Below are 15793 nucleotides of genomic sequence, written 5' to 3' on the forward strand. Positions count from 1 at the left end.
AAACTGAAGCAGAGAAAATTGTGGCTGTCACCTGCTGAAGCCGCGCCTTCATCACCAAGGCCAAATCGCTTCAGGAAGAAGACCATGCTTTGTGTCTGGTGGGACCAGAGCGGTGTTGTGTATTATGAACTCTTGAAGCCCCGCAAAACCGTAATTGCACAACACCATCACCAACAAATGATTAACTTAAATCACGCATTGATCGAAAGACGACTGGAATGGGCCAGAAGACATGGCAAAGTGATTTTGTTACGCGACAATACGCCCTCTTACACAGCAAAACCAGTGAATGACACCTCGAAATCTCTTGGATGTAACATCCTTCCGCACCCACCGTATTCCTCCAACCTGGCGCCATCTGACTATCTCCTCTTCGCATCAATGGGGCACAAGCTCGCAGAGCAGCACTTTAGCAGTTTCAAGGAAGTTGGAAAATGGCTCGAGGAATGGTTTGTCACAAAAGACAAGCAGTTTTTCTGGGATGGTATTCATAACTTACCTGAAAGATGGGCGTTTCTGGGATGGTATTCATAACTTACCTGAAAGATGGGCGAAGTGTGTAGAAGCCAATGGCCAATATTCTGAATAAACAAAAAATTAATTTCCCTTGAAAATTATGTGTTTTCTTTACCAAAAAAAGAAAATCGGGAAAAATTTATGCATACACCTGGTATAAGAATATTAACCTCTTAACATGAAAGCCCGAGTATACTCGGGGTTTTATAAATTTATATAAAATAAAATCCCGAGTATACTCGGGAATGTCGCTCATTGGTCGGTACCTAATTTAAAAGCCCGAATATATTCGTTTCTTGTTGTTTCTCAATATTTCCGCCAGATGTTTATGAAATTATTACTTTAGGGTCCTATTTTGCCAACAGATGTCTCTGACTCAACCGTAGTGGATGTCGGTGACACAGGCAGTTCGTTTTCGCAGCTTTCCAGCGATGTAGCATTGTGTGTTGATCCTTGTTTTAGGGCATTTCACACAGCCACAAACATATGAACAGTATTGAGTGTCATGTTGTATTACTTGCCATCTGTTTAGTGCTGTGTTATTTATTTTAGAACCCGTAAAAAATATCATGAGTATACTCGGGATTTTAAAGCAGGAACTTTTCGGTGGCTTATATTTCATTGTTAAGTTCGAAAAATATATTTTTATTGTTACCACTTTCATTAGTTTTCAATAAATAGCCCTTTTAACAATAAAAAAATTAGGTAAGAAAAGATCACAATTTTGTAAATAATTGGTATGTTAAGAGGTTAAATTTGTTAAGCATGATGCAATACTCAGCAGCAGTCAAAACATACGGTATAAAGTAATACAGTTTGAAATAGACTTTCAGCTTATTATGTTATGTCGGGTACATAAGCCTATAGTATATGCTGAAGAGATGCAACTAATAGGAAGTGGACCCACAATTTTTGGATTTTACATCCAATGATATCCCGATTGAGTGACCTCGGCTATTCTTGGTCTGTTGGTAGGATCTGACCTACTGGTCATGCATAACAGCCAGCACAACTGTAGAGGGACCGTGCTGTCAGATATATACATTATACATAAAACAACACCAGTTAAAAACAAAAAAATTGATGTAGACTTTTTGTTTTTCAACTGGAACCAATTGTTTGAAAAATATTTGTAGGTACCCCCAACTAGGGTGACTGTGGTAAAAATCTAGTACTAACGTCTGAATACATATTTAAGAGTGGATTCATTGATAATCACATGAAAAGAAATTGTCTGAATAGCAGGCAAAATATCTCAAAAAGGTATTGCGTAAGTTGACTTCTTAGTACTTTTAACTAGTTTTTGGGCATAAATACCTCAGTTGATGGTGAAAGGTATGAAACTTCATTCAAAAATGTTTACAATACTAGTGACTTTCTAAAAAGAAATGCTTCAAAAGAAGTTAAGAGATTTTTTTAAAGATAGAATATAGGCATTCATATAACTGAATGTGGAAAGTAGAAAGGATTTACTCAAGCAAGGAAGTGAAAAACATATATAAAATCAGTTGATTTTTTATCTATCTAAAGAGATGATGAGACGGAGAGAATGACTATAATCAACCTCTCAATGGTACACCTTGGGTACTGATAAGGATCGATCAATCGATCACTGATCTGCATTTGGAGCTGTCGCCTAGGCCACAGATTTCTTTTCAATTCTTTACCTTGTCTTTTCTTAAATGATTTTAAAGAAGTTGAAAATTTACTGAACATCTCCCTTTCGAAATTGTTCCAATCCCTAATGCCTTTTCCTATAAATTAACATTTGCCCCAATTTGTCCTTAGATAAAAAAATCATTTTAAAAGAATGTAACTGACTTTATAACTGTTTTTTTATGGTAATTAATTCATTTGAACCCTTTTACCTTGCCTGGTGGCCATGATCGTTAAGGCGTCAAGTCTATAATTATGGTCTGACACTGTGGTTAGCCGGTTCAAGTGCTGTTGGTAGGGAAAAATTTCACAATCAGAATGTTAGCCAGCAGGGTAGGAGAGGTGGTGGTATACAATTTCTAATCACTAGATTGCTTGCCAAGAGCCTCGATTCAATTCCAAACCTCTCCGCAGTGCTCATATGGAGTGAGGGCATATGATGCTGTTGATGGTGATTCATGCGTCAGACAGGGACATTAAGCCTTGAGCAGACCTCTTGCTGCTATTCCACAGGAATAAGCTAAGTGCCGGCACCACATTTCACCTCTCCCTTCTTACTAACATATCGTCCCTGGAAAGGCAAAGTATATCATAAGCGACATTTTTGTCAAAATTGAGGTTACGATGTCTAAACATCAATTGGACTCCACTGCACATACTGGCAAAGTATCGTGAATGTCAAATGAATCTATAGGGTAAAAACAATGTAATTTTTTTATCGTAACCACCATCTATATATATAAAATAAGAGTTTCGTCTGTACATTGCTCAGATTTAAAAATTATTATTATTGATATATACAGTCGTATCAGCACACACGTTTTTAAAACATAACCGGTTTTCGGACACTAAGGTCCATCATCAGTGTTAATATTTAAATTTAATTTCACATAAGTGTGTCGTCAAAATGAGTTAAAAATGAGTTTAAATTTATAGCCCTGTTGACATCAACATGTTAAGGCTGGCTTTCCTTCGTGCTCAGGCTGTTGGTCGAGTACTAACGAGCGTTCAGCTTTAACTACGGAACTCATTTTTAACTCATTTTGACGACACACTTATGTGAAATTAAATTTAAATATTAACACTGATGATGGACCTTAGTGTCCGAAAACCGGTTATGTTTTAAAAACGTGTGTGCTGATACGACTGTATATATCAATAATAATAATAAAATAATTATATCAGCACTGTCAAAATGGCTTTGATATTTTATACAGATTTCTGTATCAGTAACAAGGAAATGCACTTTTTACTTTTCCGTAATTTCTGTCTGTCTGTATGTATGTTCACACATCATGAGAAAACGGCTGAAGAGAATTTAATGAAAATCGGTATACGGAGTCGGGTAATAATAATGACGTATGGCCTCCGAAGAGGCCTGGTGCAGGTCTTTTTCTAGTAGACGGCCTATTAGGCGACCTGCATGTCTATGAAGATGAGGGCCCTACCTAGGATGATATCTAATGTTGAATACGCCACACACACCCAGCCCCCGAGCCACTGGAATTAACTGATTAAGGTTAAAATCCCCGACCCGGCCGGGAATCGAACCCGGGACCCTATGACCCGAAGGTCAGTACACTGACCATTCAGCCAACAAGTCGGACACCGAGTCGGGTAATAAGTTGCTACAATCTAGGCCATAAATAATTTTATTCACGCCGACTGAAATGGTAGTTTAGGGGAAGGCCTACAATTTAATTCTCAAATATTTATGTTATTAGTGGTCATATATTAATGAAAATCGGTATACAAAGTCGAGGAATAAGTCACTATAATCTAGGCCATAAATAATTTTACTAACGCTGAGTGAAATGGTAGTTTAGGGGAAGGCCTACAATGGAATTCTCAAATATTTATGTTATTAGTGGTCCTATCTTAATGAAAATCGGTATGCAAAGTCGGGGAATAAGTCGCTATAATCTAGGCCATAAATAATTTTATTAATGCTGAATGAAATTGTAGTTTAGTTTAGGGGTAGGCCTAAAATTTAATTCCCAAATAATTATGTTATTAGTGGTCGTATCGATAAATACTACATAACTGAAGTTATATAGTATCATATTTCCGATCATTTATGTCTTATACATTTTTACAATACCGGCTATGATCAGAGATATTCATGAATTTGGATTTTTGTTACCAAGTCCTTATCAGCGCCGAGTCACGAAAAAATAGGTACACACAATTTAATGAAAATCAGTATGTAAAGTCGGAGAATAAGGAACTACGCTATAAATAATTTTATAAGACGCCCTAAGATCACAGAGTCGAAAGAAAACTAAATGTGGAGGCCTACAATATAGAAAGCTCATAAAAATGATCAACAATAACACTGACCATTGTTTGTTGTGATGTGCTTTGTCTTCTGTTGCCACTCATCTCTGATAGATAGAATTACTGCTGCGTACCGAGTATTTTACCTTACATCGCACCGACATAGTTAGGTCTTACGGCGACGATGGGATAGGAAAGGGCTATGAATGTGAAGGAAGCGGCCTTGGCCTTAATTAAGGTATAGCCCCAGCATTTGCCTGGTGTGAAAATGGGAATCCACAGAATAACATCTTCAAGGCTGCCGACAGTAGGGTTCAAATCCTCTATCTCCCAGATGCAAGCTCACAGCTGCACGCCCCTAACCACGCGGCCAACTCGCCCACTCGTATGAGTGTAACAGTCTGCCTAAATATTGGCGGGAAGTAGCTGGGGAGTTAGGTAACTTTCTTCTTTAGCGTACCATTTCTCTGTTTCATAAATTTTCCAATACTACTGGTACGTAACACACTGGTTCATCATAGCATTCGAGCTATTCAATCCCTACTCTGAGGCAGTGATTGGAATGAGAAGTGTGCATATTTAATGGAATGATGGCAGAGAAGTGTTCCAGCTCTGGAACTTTGGACTGTTAGATCGGCACCGTAGTACTGTTCGTTAAAAGTGAGAAAATGTGCAGTTTTTCATTTGATTGAGTATTTTATATGGAAACATTGCTTTTAATTGCTACATTCCTACTGATGTTTTTGTAATGACCTATATTGACTTAAGTTAGGAAAACCACAAAGTCAGTCTTTCTGAGAATCCCGTAGCAAAGTATGGGTACAGCAGCTAGTCTATATATATAAAATACGTAAGAGTTTTGTCTGTACATTGCTCAGAATTTAAAAAGAATTGTATTTCTGTATCAGACGAGTCCACAGTAACACGGAAATGCACTTTTAAATTTTCCATCGTTTCTGACGGTACGTACACGCATCACGAGAAAACGGCTCAAGTGAACTTAATAAAAATTGGTATGTAAAGTTAGGGAATGAACCACTACAATCTAGGCTATAAATCATTTCATTCATGCTGAGTGAAATGGTAGTTTACGGGAAGGCCTAAAACTTAATTCTCAAATGTTTATTAGTGGTCCTATTGATAAATACCACATAACTAAAGTTATATAGAACTAATTTTCCGATCATTTATGTCTTACCCATTTTTACTGTACCGGCTATGATAACAGAGATATTCATGAATTTGTATTTTTTTTGCTAAGTCCATATCAATGCCGAGCCACAAGCAAATGGGTACACAGAATTTAATGAAAATCGGTATGTAGAGCTGGAGAGTAAAAAACTACAGTCTAGGCTATAAAATTTTTTATTCAACCTGGAAGGAATGGTAGTGTAGGGGAAGGTCCCTAAAATTTAATTTTTAAATACCTATGTTATTGGCCGTATCGAAAAGTACTACATAATAAAAGTTATAGAGAATACAATTTCAGATAATTTATTTTTTATTCAGTTTTACGGTACCAACTATGGTAAGAGTGGTACTTCAGAGTCAGAAGAAAACTAAATTTGAAAGACTACAATTTCGAAAGCTCATAAAATTGATCAACAATAACACTACATTGACCATTGTTTGTTGTGATGTTCTTTGTCTCTTATGTTGCTACTCATCTTTGATAGATGAGATTACTGCTGCATATCGAATATAACAGCCTGTCAGAATAATGGTGGGAAATAGCTGGAGAGTTAGATAACTTTCTTCTTTAGCATGCCTTTCCTCTGGTTCATAAATTTCCTTATACTATTGGTACGTAATACACTGGTTCATCTTAGTATCGTATTCCAACAATTCGATCCCTACGTTGATGTGCTGATTTGAATGAGCAGTATGCAAACTTAAAGGAATAAGGCAGAGGAGAGTTCACAGCTGTCTGCAGCCTGGTCATTCCAGCTCTGGAACTTTGGACTGTTAGATAGGGAGCACAGTACTGTTCTGATCATAAAAAGTTAGGAAATATGTGGTTTTTCCTTTGGTAGAGTAGTTCATATGATAGCATTGCTTTTAAGCGTGGCATTCCTACTGACGTCATTGTAATGGCCTATGTTATTTCAGTTAGGAAAACGACTAAGATAGTCTTTCTGAGGATGTAAAAAGGCAGGTGAAGAGCGAGTGTCTGCTATTAAATTAAAAATACCCCAACTTGACTGTAACTGATGGTAGGCAAGAGGGCCTACCATTACAATAAAAATTCCCTAAACCAGTCTTTACATGAGAAAAGACGTTTGGTGACTTGCCCATCGCGTTTTGGGGGTAACGGTAAGAGCTATGCAATTTAATACAATCTTACCCACAACGTGTACACTAATTAACCTAGAATTCTGTATACATGTAGAATTCCATACCGAAGCACGGGTACATCAGCTAGTCAGTACATAATATACAGAACACCAGGTTATCGTAAGCACCAGTAATTACATCTTAAGCGCCTGATTTAGAATATTGTAATTTGCATACAGATTATTGTAATCAGCCTAGAGCTGATGATGGCATGTTTAGTAATAATGAGTGTGATCTTTGAGATGATAAATTTATTTATGTGGTACTTCACTGCTAATATTGCTTTGGTAGCAATAAGTCCTGATAAAGGAATAGGAGCTGTGCGGAGTATCACACGGTCCTTTAAATTGGCATGTTGGCATGTTACTGTTTGTAAGCATTTGTGCTGTGTGGAACAGAACAACACTCAGTTAAATTGTATTGGATCTCAAATTGTATGATTGTAAAATGTGTAGTTAGCACCGAGACTGCAGTGCTTATTCATTGAAAGTTCATTCCTACAGCTAGGACTGTGTTAGTTCAACACTGATTCTACTGTTACAGATGGGTCTTTCTGTTGATAATAAAACCTAGCAGTATTTGTGAATAAAACTGAGTTTATTTAAGAGGAAAGATAAAGCTGAATGGTAAAATTCTGGAAGTGGTTAAAAGTTTCAAGTACTTGGGAAGTGTGATCACAGAAGACGGAAAGATTACCGAGGAAATTGGAAAAGAATACAACAAGCAAACAGCTTCTACCAGAGTGTAAGGGGTATTTTGTGGAATGAAGATGTCCTGAAGAAACGTAAGAAAGTATTATATTCAACCTATTATGAACTCATACTAACCTACGCAGCTGGATCGTGGACTACAACAAAACGAGAGGAGAGTAGAATACAGGCAGGAGATGAAATTCCTAAGAGGTATTGAGGACAAGACCAGAAAGAATAGAATTAGAAATGAAGAGGTAAGGAAAACACAGGAATTTTGAAACTTCAAGACAGAATAGAAACAACAAAGCTAAAGTGGTATGGGCATATGATGAGAATGGGAGAAGAGAGTGTGCCAAAAAAAGCTTTTTCAGAGAAGTTAACAGGAAAGAGACCACGTGGAAGACCCCAAAAGAGGTGGACAGATTCAGTGTGGGATTGCATAGAGAAGAGGGGAAGAAAACCAGAAGATGTACTAAAAAAAAGGAGAAGAGTGGTGGAGAGACAAGCAGCGATGGAGGTCCTTGATTCGCAACCCGGCCTGGGAAGCTGCAAACGGGAAATGAAGATGATGATGATGACCATCCACATATGGGTCTTTTGAGTAATCCACTAATAGTGGCATGTAAATTGTGAGGTTAAAAGAAAAGAAAAGAGAGAGAGCAAATCACTCTGTATTTCAGCAAAATTTATTGTTGGCCTGTTTCAAACCTTGTATAAATTACATTAATACAGTATGACAATGTATCTTCAGTTAATTAGCTCAATTTGACACTAATAATGCTGTTTCTTGCCTTTAGACCAGAATAACCACAAAAAACTGTCTTAAGGTTTATTGGCGAGAATTCTCATGACGTGATTTTTGTGGGCATTACAGATTGTCTACAACAGTTAGTCTTGCTTCTAAGTCAGATAACACTAGCTCTTTCTCCTGAAAATGCAGCAAGGGCCATACATTAGTCGACGACTAATACTGCTTTGGTAGCAACAAGTCGATGATGGAATAGGAGCTGTGTGGAATATCACAGAGTCCCTTAAATGGGCATGTTAGCATGTTATTGCTTATAAGCATTTGTGTTGTATGGAACAGAACACCACTCAGTTAAACTGGATTTGGTCTTGAATTGTATGATAGTATAACGTGGAATTAGCACCAAGACTGCAGTGCTTGAAAGACATCAGAGGCACGTCTTGTTCTAACATGTACCAAACTTTTAAAAGGTACAGATAAGACAATATTTACATCAGGAGGCCCAGTTCTGATCATTGGAGAAGCACTACTGATTGGGATAATTGCTTTAAGTTCTCTGTGATTGATAAACAACAGCTGTGGAGGTCAGAAATCATTTGCAGCAAGTATGGGTCACGTACATTAGCGAAAGGACAGTAAGAAGGTGGTTGTATGAAGTAGATCAACAGTCTCAGAGGCTTGCCACCAGACCTCTGCTTATAGGCTCCGTGCGCTGCCGGGAAAAATGCACCGCTACGCTGCGAGTGGCGAACATTGTAAGTTAATGCAATCACCGCGCACATATCTCTGTCGTTTCACAGCGTGTTGCTATGGCCGACTAAATAATAACAGTGGGATTTCAGAGTGTTTTATGCAACAACAATCGGCCAAATTATTCCAAACTTCAAGAAAGTGGTCATGTGTTAAATTTACAAGAAAAACTATTCGCAGGAAATAACAACAGAGCGAATAACTGCAAATATGATACGAGAAAAACGTTGGTTCACTAGAGAGAGTACCATTTCACGATAGAGGCAACAGTAATTTATGTATTATTTGTGGTGATAACAAGATTAATTTTCATGTACACACTCAATAATGCTGTCTTCAGAAAAATATATTTGGCCCATTTCTAATACGATATCATGTTAGCGTAGGTTAAAGTTGAGAGGGAGGCCTTGGTAAAATAATAAAAATGTTTCCATGAAATGCAAGCATATTTCTGCTGTTATTTATACAGTTTACTCGGAACATGTCACCTCGTGTACCGATCAACCCTGTGAATTGTCTGGACCTTGCATCTAAAAAGCGTGGAAAGAGAAATACAACAAGGAGAAGAGCTTATAGAGGAACTTTTTCCGATAAAAAGGCACAGGTTTGATGTTGGACCAGTTGAAAATATCAGAATATCTTAACGTTGCCAATAAATGATTGTGTCTGTATTTATAATATGATCGCGACCACCTCTGTAATATAACGGTTAGCGCTACCAGTTTCCTTCGTTTGGGGCCCGGGTTTGATTCCCGATACAGACAGAAGTTTAAGATTGACATGAGGGTACATGCAGCTCATGTTCATTAGGGGTTGCTTGAAAAGAGTTGCACCACCTTGGGGCGAAAACAGAACTTTACTTATGTAAAATGCGGTATTTCTGTGAGCTATTGATATTGTGTAATGGAGGCCAATTTCTATAATTACAGTATATTTGTCCACTGCCTTTTTAAATCCATTTTGTGAGGTTGTGACAGAATACTCTAAAATTTCACATTGTGATCTGTAGTACGGTATGTTATTATTATTATTATTATTCTTTCTTCGTTTCGGCCTGCTGTGGACCACATTATTTCAACCGTTTGCATCCTTGAGCTGTAATTCTTCCCCAGTACTCACGCATTCTCGTTCTGTGAGCCTACTTTCTTTCACCAGTCCACTTCTTGCCTGTTTTCAACTTTGGCCTTTCTTGGAACCTCTTGTATCCCTGGAGCTTTTTCTGGAGAGGAGCACGTTTCTGGATGTCTTCGAGTGTGATTCCTATTTCCTGAAGGTCTTTTTCAACTTTGATAAACCAGGGTCCCTTGGTTTTCTTGTTAAGAAAGTAGGAAATGATCCTATTGGTCTGTCTCTGTGTGCTCATGCGTGCTATATGGCCATAAAAATGAATCCTCCTTTTCCGAATCGTGTCCGTTATCCTCTCCATATGCTGGTACAGATCGCTGTTGTGTCGTCTCCTGTACTCACCATTTTCTTTGATTGATCCAAGAATCTTTCTCAGGATTTTTCTTTCTTTAGCTTCTAGCTTCTCCATCAGACCTTTTCTGTTCATTGCAAGGCCTTCTGCTGCGTACAGTGCTTCCGGGCGTACAACCGAACAATAATGCCGAAGCTTGGCGTTGATGGACACTGATCTTTTGTTGTAGACATTCCTAGTCAGCTGATATGCCATCTCCATCTTGTTGATTCTGTATATGATTGCTTCTTTCTCAGAGTTGTTAGGTACTATCCACTCACCTAAGTACTTAAACTTTTCCACCTGCTTGATTTTTCCCTGTTCCACAATGAGCTCTCTGGGAGCTAGCTTGATGTTGGTTATAAACCCCTATTTTTTGGAAAGAGATTTGGAGGCCAGCTTTTGCTGCTTGGATTCTCAGTTGGTTAATTTGTTTTTCAGCAGTATCTAGGGAATCAGAAAAGATCGCTAGGTCATCTGCAAAAGCTAGGCAGTCTATGATAAGATCATCTTTCTTATATCCTATTCTAAGGCCATTCTCAAACTCTTCCTTGCACATCTCCTTGCGCCATTCCCGAATGATTTTCTCCAGAACGCAGTTGAAGAGAAGGGGTGATAGTCCATCCCCTTGCCTAACACCAGTCTTGATTTCGAAGACGTTCGAAATTTCTCCCCTGAATTTCACCCTGGACGTAGTGCTGGTTAAGGTCTGTTGAATGATAGCTCTTGTTTTGTTCTCTAAGCCCATTTCCTTCAGAATGCGGAGGAGAGTGTGTCAATCTATGGAGTCATAGGCTTTTTGGAAGTCAACAAAAGTAACTACAAAATTCCTATTCCTGGATTTTAGGTACGACAGGACAGACTTAAGGTTCATGATCTGCTCTGCACAAGATCGTCCTTTTCTAAAGCCTCCTTGGTATTCACCCAATTGTGAATCAAGTTGCTCTTCTGCCCGAGTTTGAAGGGCTTTGGAAAGAATTTTGTATGTTACTGAGAGAAGGGAGATGCCGCGGTAGTTGTTTACATTTGTTTTCTCACCTTTCTTATGTAGGGGATGAATCAGGGCTGCTGTCCAATCATTTGGGATCCTCTCTGTTTCCCAGATCTCGCGAATGATCTCAGTTAGTTTATCGATCGCCTTTTCACCTGCAGACTTCCTGAGTTCAGCAATTATCGCATCTTCTCCAGGTGCTTTGTTGTTCTTTAATGATGTAATTATCTGTTTGATTTCCTCTTTTGTGGGGGGAGAAGAGTCTGGGTTGGGATGTCTGGATTCTTCAAAGGTGAATTCTGATTCTGGTTCTTCGCAGTTAAGAAGAGATTCAAAATATTTAGCCAAGATTTGGCAGTTATCCTTGTCGCTGTAGGCAACTTTTCCATTGTGATCTCGGAAATGTAGACTTGGTGGGGTGTACTTGGTGAGGTTGCATTTGAAGGTTCTATAGAAATCCCTAGTATTATTATTAAAGTCCTGCTCGATCTGTGTCAGTTGGATTTTGTCAAATGCGCGCTTTACTTGGCGGATCACATTTGCTGCATGTTTCCTAGCCTTCAGAAAGTCTTCATATCTTTCTGGATTCTTCAGGGAATTCCACCTTTGCCAAGCGATTTGTCTTTGTGTTATGGCTTCATCACAGTCTTGAGTCCACCACGGATGCTTCTTTGGTTTCTTTAACAATACTGTCTCCTCAGCCGTTTCAACAATGGCAGTTTTCAGTTGTTCCCAATTTTCTGTGTCCAAAGACTGAAGTTTCTGGGTGAATTCTTTGCTAGTTTTCAGCTTTTCTGTATCAAATTTGCTAGTTTTCATTACCTTAACTCTCTTGGTGTTTTTTGGATGAAGCTTAATTTTGATCTTGGATAGATAGTGGTCTGAGTCAAGGTTAGCACTTCTCAGGACTTTAACATTTTGGATCTCTTGTGTTGCTTTTCGTGCAATGGCAACATGATCTATCTGAAATTCTCCCAGGTGAGGATTTGGTGATATCCATGTCTTTTGTTTTCTCGGTAGATATTTGAAGGCTGTTGACTTAAGAACAAGATTGAATGCCTTACAAAGCTCTATAAGCCTTTCCCCATTTCGGTTGGTTTGTCTGTGGGCTGGATAGTTTCCAACGATGTTTTGGAATTTCCTTTCTTTGCCAATCTGGGCATTGAAGTCTCCAAGCAAAATGATTGTGTGTTTGTCAGGAATTTTTGATATAACATCTTCTAGGTCCTCCCAGAATTTGTCTGTTCCTTCTGGGTCTTTCTTGTTTGCCTGGCTGATTGGCGCATGTACGTTCACAAGCGCGTGTACGTTGTTAATACTCTGAAAGCTAAGCATCGAGACCCTGCTGTTAGGAGAGCTGAAGTCAGTGACTGAATCAATAATTTTCCTGCTGACAATAAATCCTGTACCAAGGTGTCGAACAGTTTTCATCACACATTTGCCAGTTTTCCCTTTGAAGATTCTATAACCTTGTGATTCAAACGCATGTTCATCAGTAAACCTTGACTCTTGAATTGCTGTAATTAGGATTTCATGATGGGAGAGGACACCCGTAAGATGTTTGAGTTTACCAACTTTCAAGAGGGAGTTGGCATTGAAGGTAGCAAAAAAATTTCGGTGTTTGTGGCTGATTTTGTTCCTAGGAGTCTCCGATACCTCCTTGCATGTAGGTGCAGGCTCCCCAGAATCCGAAGTCCTGCCTACGTCACTCAAGGCGACGGTGGATTGGTTACTACCTGGAGTACAATTTCCTGTTGAATTTTCCTCCATGCTTTGCAGTTGAAAACTTGTAGTTTGGGGTCGGTGTAGTTTTACATCGACCAAGTTACTTCCAAGGTTGTAAGCCTTGGAGAGAGCCTGGTGTTCGACTCGGGATGGCATTTCCTCCATACCCCATGCTTCGGTTCTCCCGCCGGTACTCGGGTGGCTGATTGCAGTGGTTTCCCACTGGGCGATGGGGGCGCCACGTCCCTACGCCAATATTATTATTATTTATTTTGCACACTTTCGTGGTAATGATATTCAAGCAATTGTACAGATTTTAGGAAATCAAAGCAGAATAAACCTTAATGTAAACTACAGTTCTACGTAGAATTTGAACCCATAAATTTCCGTACAGTTCCAGTCGTGGCAATGACCACCGTCTTCTGCATGGTCTTGTAGATGTTGGTGTTGACATCCAACTTCTTCAACAATTTGTTTGTAATTGTTAACCTTTGCATTGTGTTAAGAGTAACTGTGTATTAAATACTGTAAATGTACAAATCCGGAATCACTTCCTGCGATTTACTGCTAACATCCACCGTATTTTCAAATCCATTTCGTGAGGTCGTGAATGAAAGCTCTGTATTACTGTATCTATTAATGCAGCCAAGAACAAGCACATCATTCTCTCGTAACATTGTGACATTAAAAAATTATCATCTGAAGACAGCACTGGAAAATAATTGAATAAATGCATGTTAACGTCACACACATTCCAGCTTCTTATGGCGAGCTGTTGATGATGACTAAGTAGTTCTCGTAGTATCCACCCGCAGCAGCACAGTGCTATACACACGGAGCTGATACACGAGTACAATGCCTCTTGAATGCAATTTGTCAACGTCCATCAAAACTGGACTGTGCAGCAGTGGTGCTTACAGATGAATCCAGATTCCATTTGAGGGCACTAGATGGGTGGGAGAAAGTTTGAAAAAGGCCCAGGGAAAGTTATTCACCCTGCATTTTCTCTGCAAGGACACTGCTCAATGGAGGCTCTGCCATGGCCTGGGCTTACCAATGATGCAAGTGCGAAGCTTGTGTTCACCAAGAATGGGAGTCTTAACAGTCCACCAATACACTGACGAAATTTTAGTGGATCACACGGTGCCTTCAGACCTATCACCGGCGAGAACATTATTCTGACGCATGACAATGCTCGCCCACATGTTCCCGTCTGTGTAGGGGAGTACCTGGATGAAGTCCGGCTTGAGCGCACGGTGTGGCCTGCTTGTAGTCCCGACCTAAACCCAAAAGAGAACGCCTGGGATATGCTTGAGAGATGTGCCAGGAGTTGTTCCCCTGATATACTGGCTTAACTTTCGGCAGGAAGAATGGGAGTTCATACCACAAGAAAACATTTGATATTGGATAATGAGCATGACTGATTGAATCACAGTGGTAACTGCAGCAAGAGGTGTAAATACCTGTTACTGAAGCAATGGAAATATGTTGCAAACAAGTGGACTGCCATACAACAGTGCAGAGCTCCAGGTTTCAACATTTCCAAATTTGTGGTAGTGTACTGCTATGATTTTCACAGTCAATAATGTTCCTTTTTTACTGTGCTGAAACTTTTCAAATCGGCTAATTAATTTAAGATGCTTGTGTGTTGCAATGTCATAATATATGAATTTTACTAGATTTCAAGTGGACTAACATTACATCTTGTCTCAAATACATTATGTTTTGCATATTTTGAATGGTCAATGTGACCCCTTCATGAAGATCTGAAGGAGGACCTCCATGCCACAGTTTCTACTGCACCACTGAGTGTTGAATGTAACAAAAATCAATGGTCAAAAGCACCAAGAATCAGTACACATAAGAAAGCACAGCTGCTTGTATGTTTCTACAAGAAGATGGCAAAATGCTCCACAGCACACTACACACAGTAGGAAGCAAGTTTTAAACTCTCATATTATCATAAATGAACACATTTCCCACTCTCTCTCTAACCTTCAATTCATCTAGATTTCAATCTCACATCCAGAGAATGGCAGACAAGGCTCTGGCATTGTCTAATAAACAGAGCCATCTTCTGGTTTCACTTTTGATCAACAGTGAATATCTAACCTTATTTCTAGCAGAACTGGCCAAGGAAGGATTCAGTGATCTGTTTAAATTATAACAATAATGAAATGAAATGGTGTATGGCTTTTAGTGTCGGAAGTGTCCGAGGACATGTTAGGCTTGCCAGGTGCCGGTCTTTTGATTTGATTCCCGTAGGCGACCTGCGTGTCGTGATAAATAATAATAATAATAATAATAATAATAATAATAATAATAATAATAATAATAATAATGTTGTTTCAGCTACAGTGTGGAGGTATAATAATAATAATAATAATAATAATAATAATAATAATAATAATAATAATAATAATAATAATGTTTCAGCTACAGTGTGGAGGTATTTTAATTTGATGCCATTTAGGCAGCCTACATGTCAATTTCAACATTATGTTTCACTCTACCGGATGGCAAAGTAAACCAGGTTTCTCTTGGGCAATCTAAGGCTGTTTTTATTATCTTGCTGGCAAACACCAAATGTGTCACTAGAAATCTTTTACAACCTAACATCATACGACATGGAGTGTCAAAGGGACTTT

At 38.8% G+C, this 15793-nt stretch overlaps 1 protein-coding gene across 1 annotated transcript in view; it reads right to left on the bottom strand.

The window, feature by feature from the left end:
• Positions 1-15793, bottom strand: part of Tcs3 (Probable tRNA N6-adenosine threonylcarbamoyltransferase Tcs3) — an 80446-nt gene that overhangs the window by 39816 nt on the left and 24837 nt on the right. The gene's annotated exons all lie outside the window — the stretch shown is intronic.

This window comes from Anabrus simplex, chromosome 8 (assembly GCF_040414725.1).
Source record: "Anabrus simplex isolate iqAnaSimp1 chromosome 8, ASM4041472v1, whole genome shotgun sequence".
Taxonomy (NCBI): domain Eukaryota; kingdom Metazoa; phylum Arthropoda; class Insecta; order Orthoptera; family Tettigoniidae; genus Anabrus; species Anabrus simplex.